Below are 7,048 nucleotides of genomic sequence, written 5' to 3'. Positions count from 1 at the left end.
TTTTTTCCCCCTCGGACTCTTCAGCACACCTCCGCGGTCTCACATTACTCCAACTGAGATCAGAAGTATTTGGGAAGGAAAGCAGCTGTAGACTGTCTATAGTATGCTGTAAGTCCAGCCAGGCAGAGATGACAGTTTTATCAAGACTTCAGCCTGCAGTTTATGCTGTTTTAATTTATATCATACTGTGCTCTCAGAAACAAAATACTAATAATATATGGATATACATATATAGATATAGATACAACTTTATTGTTATTTGCATCTACCAGGACTGCAAATAGTAGCATTGTGCAAATTAACAAAGTGCAGGTTGAATATGTACATGTGTATAAGGCTATGGGCAGTACAACAGTACGAGTGGTAAATACACTACAGTCATGTAAAAAAATAAAATAAATAAGTACACCCCATGGAAATTGCTGGCTTTTTTTTTTTTTTTTTTTACATATTTGGACAAGCAAACATCTGATCATGTTTGAAACAGTGCCTATTAATGAAGTGGATATACTTGAACAAAACCACAAGGAAAATTAGCTTTTTCAATCATTTATTCAAAAGAAATATCAATGTGATGGGATATTCTTGGAGGCGTTTTGCATAATTGTCCACCAGGCTTGCTGGAATGTTTGACCACTCTTCTGTGCAATATTCTTTCTTTCAGTTGCAAGATGTTTGAGAGTTTTTTTGCATGTACTGCCCATTTCAAATCCCCCCACAACATTTCAGTGTTCAAATCCGGGCTTTGACTAGGCCATTCCATAACCCTCCATTTCTTCTTTTTTAGACATTCCTTGATGGATTTGCTAGTGTGCTTAGGATCATTGTCCACTTTCACTTCAACTTTTGGACAGATGGCCTCACATTATCTTCAAGCACTCTTTGATATGATGCAGAATTTATAGTTGAATCAATGAATGTAAGCTGTCCAGTCCCTGAGGCAGCGAAGCAACCCCAAACCATAACATTTCTACCACCGTGCTTCACAGTTGGTATGAGGTGCTTCTCCTGAAAAGCTGTCTTTGGTCTGCGCCAAACATGTCTGCTGTTACTGTGGCCAAACAACTCTGTCTTTGATTCTTCATGATTTTTCCTGGTACGCCTCCCATGCAGGTCAAATTTGTGCAATCTCTTTCTGATTGTAGAAGCATGCACTTTGACACCAACAGTTGCAAGACTTACCAGCAGATCCTGTAATGACATTTTGGGGTTCTTGGAGACTTCATTTTTCATTAGACGGTCTGCTCTTTGGCTGAATTTGCTGGAACGGCCAGTCCTGGACAAATTGACAGTCGTTTGAAATCTGCGGCATTTGTAGATTATTTTCCTTGTACAGTGTAATGATGTATTTCAAATAATTTGGAGATCTTTTTAAATCCCTTACCAGACTCATAGGCATCCACAACCTTTTTTCTAAAGACCTTACAGAACTCTTTAGATTTTGGCATGATGACTCCACACACCTCAATAGCAAAGGGAACACCAGACCCTAGATATGAGAGGGTTATAAATAAAACAGGTTCCACCTGCACCCTCTAAGCAGGTTCTTATCACTGGCACCCAATCCTGAACTCTTGATTCTAATTTTATGGATTTGAAGGTGTGAATGTAGGGGTGTACTTACTTTTTCAATGTGACTGATCTGTTTTGTGTTAATTTCAATTATGAAAATTACTACAAAATGTAAATTTATGTGTCATTTGATAGAGTGTATCACCTTTATTAATAGCCATTGTTTCAAAGAGGATCAAATGTTTGCTTGTCCAAATATGTATAAAAAATAAATAAATAAATAAATAAAGCCATCTATTTCCATGGGCTGTACTTATTTGGTTCACATGATTGTATGTTATAATATAAAACCTCCTAATAGGTATAAAGAAATATATAATATACTCAGCAAAAAAAGAAAAGTTCTCTCACATTCAACTGCTTTTATTTCCAGCAGATTTCTTAACGTGTAAATATTTGCATTAACATAAAAACAATCAACAACTGAGACATAAACTGAACAAGTTTCACAGACATTTGACGAACGGAAATGGAATAATGAGTCCCTGAACAAAAAGAATATAAAAAGTAACAGTCAGTATCTGGTACTACAGTACTATGGTGCATGTCATCCTCATGGACTGCACCAGATTTGTCAGTTCTTGCTGTGAGATGTTACTCCACTCTTCCACCAAGGCATCTGCAAGTTCTCAATCACGTCTGGGGGGACACATGTTTACATGTCATTTTCCACTGCAAGGACGATCAGCTGACCTTCCTGTCTCCCTGTAGCACTGTCTTAGGCGTCTTACATTACAGACATTGCAGTTTATTGCTCTGGCCACATCTGCAGTCCTCATGCCTCCCTGCAGCAGGCCTGTGGCATGTTCACACAGGTGAGCAGGAACCCTAGGCATCTTTCTTCTGGTGTTTTTCAGAGTCAGTAGAAAGGTCTCTTTAGTGTCCTAAGTTACTGTAACTGTGATCTTAATTGCCTACCGCCTGTAAACTGTTAGTGTCTTAAGGATTGTTTATGGTTCATTGAACAAGCATGAAAAACATTGTTTAAACCCTTTCCAATAAAGATCTGTAAAGCTCATTTGGGTTTTACAAAATTATCTTTAAAATACAATCTCTTGAAAAAGGGATGGTTCTTTTTTTGCTGAGTATATATGCAAGTATGCTCATAAATATGTATAAGAGATAAGTACATTGTATATATAACAGTACCCAGATTATATATACAGATAGTATACCAATATATAGATAGTATACAGATATATAAAGTTAACCTAGAATATATATATATATATATATATATATATATATATATATATATATATATATATATATATATATATATATATACTGGTTTGCTGTGATATATGTATATATATATATATATATATATATATATATATATATATATATATATATATATATATATATATATATATATACATATATCACAGCAAACCAGTGACGACATTTCCTATCCTGCACTGCGGCCTACAAACATGGGCGCCATGGACCACAATTCCCAGAACACTCATCTTCATTCTAATAACGCACACCTGCATCCAGTTCACAGCACAATCACAACCACAGTTTAAAAGGACCTTCTATGCATTCACTCTTTGTGAAGTATGCACTTCTGTCTCTGTCGTTACCAAGCTTTGATACCATGTTTGTTTATTCTGGTTTTGATTTTATTCTCATTTATGACCTTGTCTCTTTGCCTTGCCTAGTTTGGACTGTTGACCTGTTCGATTGGCCCTTGCCCGCCTATGTACCTTGATTTCTGCCTGATCCTTTGGACTATTGTATTAAACTACCTAACCAGCACTTGCTGCCGTCTCAGCCTCCAATACATGACAATATACAATAAATCTACAATTATATAGACATAAAACAGATGATCTGTCTTGTTGAACTATTACAAATAATCTGTTTATTGTAGCACTGAAATACTTGCTAGCTATTGGCCCTGGTTAACATATTTTAGACATGACTGGGGGGAGTTGAATTTGGCTTTAAAATGTGCCCTCATCACTCAAAGTTGATTGTAATACTGGCGATGGCACAACATATTTGCTTATTGCACCTGAAAAATTACCATTAGACAGTCCCTCCAGGATTTTATGATCACAGAAATTAACGAAAATCAAGCAAACTCCGTAATATTCGGAGGAGCTTGCAATTTTTCAAAATTAACACAGATTTTCCGCAGATTTGGGTCAAGACGCATAATGTGGCATCATCCCAACGCACATTCAGTCAAAGCCCCCTTTGATTCATGTGCGTCGAACATGAGCACAGCTAAAATGTCTCATTTACCAACAAACATCACTGTGAGAGACCGTGCAAAACAATGTTGTGCAATTGCAGTTTCGTCAATTCGAGTAGTTTTCTGCAAAAAAAAAGCACAAAAAACTTTGCAAGTTGCATCGCAAATTTTGAAAAAAGCAGCAAAATCAAGCATTTTGTCCGCAACAATCACAAAAAAAAGAACTTATTTCTTCATTGGTTGTGATCGTCTGAGATGCTGTAGTTCTGAACATAACTGTTGGTAACTGACATTTCTTCCATGTAAGAGGAAGGCTCCTGTTGTCATAGTAACATGCTAGCAACCTATTGTGTGTTCGCCTAGGACTTCTTATTTTAAATGCAACTAACCTTTTCCATTTTGATTACATCAACAAGCCGAAGACGTGCCACTTCTTCTTTTTTTTGTTTTCTGACATATATTAGTTACTTAATTTAGTTATGTAAATTGCAATTTCTGTTTTTTCCACACCATAAAGGCTTCCCCCTACAACTGCCTGATATATTAACCCGTGACCCACCAATAATAGTAAATTGTGCTTTTTGCATATTGATTTTATAAATCTCTGGGCCCCCTGGTGGTGGAACCTTAAGTGACCTGTTACAGTTATAGCAAGACATGGCCCAGCCTGTACCATAAAAAATATCTAAGGTACATAAATAGACTGTATTTTGTTTTTTGAGTAGGTACACTATGCACCTTTCTTGCAAAATATATATACTAAAGGTATAAAAGTGTATGCTTAAGGGGACCATAACAGTGACAAGGAAAGTTACAGTCTAATATATTTTTTCCTTACAGTTTAAAATTGCAGATACTGGTACCCTTAGCTTATCAGTTGTCTTGTGTAATCTTTCCAAAGTCCATTTGTTTTGAGTCCAGAAAATCTGGGGTGGGTTATTTGGCAAAAATATTATAAAACATGATATTTTTCGCTGATTTTGTGTGTGTGGGGGGGGGGGGGGGGGGGTGACAAATGTTAGGAAGATGTAGACTACAATTACACAAAAGAGGGTAATAAACTGCACCTTTCCTTATCAAGGTTGTGGTACACTCAAATGTACACCTTTTGTATGTTTAGTATGCATCTTTTACATAAAAGCAACACAGGGGACATAGCAAAAGGGAAAAGACATAGAGGCAATACAAAAAAGTGTTATCACTTATGTTGTTTCAGCTATAAAGAGATGTCATCTCAATAACCCAGCTTGCATTGTTAGGGAAAAACAAAAAAAAGTTCTCTGTCCTGAATTTTCAGCTTTCCCAAGGTGTAAAATTTGACTGACGTACAAAGAACTAAGACTGAAGACTCCTTCATTAAATGTTAAATAAACATCTTAAAGGACCCTTACCATATGAACAATCACATGCTTTTATTTGTTAAATAACTTCGAGGCTTTTAAAATGAATTTAATTATGATCAGTCTTAGATTATGACGATTACACATCCCTATATTACTTTAGAAACATTACCGTATTAAAACAAGAGGAATTGATATAAATGATGTCTTAAAGTCACTAATATCTGACCTGCTTGTAATTAATATAATCAGACTCAAGAATTCAACAGCGTTGTGTTGTAAGTGATGTTAGTTATCTGATATTTTAACAAAAATAAAACAGTAGGCTAGACTGGGCTTCTGTGCATTCATGTAATCCATCCAGTAGAAAACAAGATATGGGTTTTTTTTTTTTTTGGGGGGGGGGGGGGGGGGGGAGAAGGTGTTAGAATTTACCACCTGTGGATACAAATGCAATTATTTGTGTCTGCTTAGTGTTTGCTTAGCAGCCATGCTTGTTTTGCAGTTTGCTATGGTAGGGTTGGGTCACGTTAAGTGCGTAGACAGCACTACTGGCCATAACAGGACTACCAGATTACTGAGCATTTGTGGAATATTAAGTAATAAGTAAGTAAATATGAAGTATAAAATGAATAATTCATATTATTTCTTGAGAAAAGCTAGGTGAGTAAACCTTGACACTGCGGCCGAGTGCTCCATCACAGTCACCAGTTCTCAATCCAATGAAACGCAGATGAGAGATTTTTGGAGTAGTGATAGACAGTGCTCTCCACCACCATCAAAACACCAACTGAGGGAATTCTGATCACATGTTGTGGTTCAGCATCTTACTAAAACACTTTATGTTACTTTGTCTTTAATTTGTCACCATTTGTATATCGTCCATGAAGTCTGTGGGAATCGCATGGTCACTGGCCTTTCCTAGAGATATTACTAAAGATATTTCACTCAATCAGATATATCAATAGGAGCAGCACAGTGGTGCAGTGGGTAACGTTGCCACCTCACAGGCTGTTAGCTCACATTGGTGTTTGTGTGGCATTTCATATGTTCTCCCCATGTCTGGGTTGGCTTCCTCCAGATTCTCTAAAAACATAATGGCAGCTGGATTGGCTGTACCAATTTGCCCCTGTTTGTCAGTGTAGGTGGAAGTGTATGGTTCCCTGTGAGGAACTGGTGTCCCATCCAGGATGTATTCCTGTCTTGTGCCCAGTGTTCTCCGAATCCAGGATGAAGCACTTAATGAAAATCAATGAATGTATGTATAACAATATAACCTGTGTTAATAACAGTATAATTGCCTAACATTGTTGAACACAAACATTATGTAACAGAAGACATACTGATCCTAAATAAACAACAACATCAAAAAACTAAATTATATGTCTGAGCATGAAGTGCAGGTGATGTCAACATCACAACCATGCACAAATTCATCTTGTATTTTTCCACACATTCATAAGGGCATGAGTCATTGTTTGTACGGCATTTGGCAGATGCCCTTATCCAGACTGACATTTATCTCATGTAATAGAACTAAGCAGTTGAGGGTTAAGGGCCTTGAACAAGGGTCCAGTAGTGGCAGTTTGGCAGTGTTGGGATTTGAACTCAAAATGTTCTGTACATAAGTCCAACAGCTTAACTACTGAGCTGACCAGAGTCATAACTTTCTTCCCTGAGCACTCAGTGTCTGAGACTGTATAAGGCAATGGTTCTCAAAGTGGGGCGCATGAAACATAGCTAGGGAGTCTGTGGTATATATTTTTAAAGTGTTAAGTTAAAGTAGTGTAACTCACAACCTACCATTGTGAAAGTGTTTATTAGTCTATTTGACTGTTCCCTTAAACTGAATAGGTTTAATCAAAAGCCTCCAAACTCAAAAACATGTCAGCCTATAAATAATATCAGGTTAGAAAGTTCTGGAATAAAA

This window comes from Ictalurus furcatus, chromosome 5, assembly GCF_023375685.1.
Source record: "Ictalurus furcatus strain D&B chromosome 5, Billie_1.0, whole genome shotgun sequence".
NCBI lineage: Eukaryota > Metazoa > Chordata > Actinopteri > Siluriformes > Ictaluridae > Ictalurus > Ictalurus furcatus.
The sequence above is the reverse complement of the archived record's forward strand: the minus strand, read 5'-3'. Positions refer to the sequence as shown.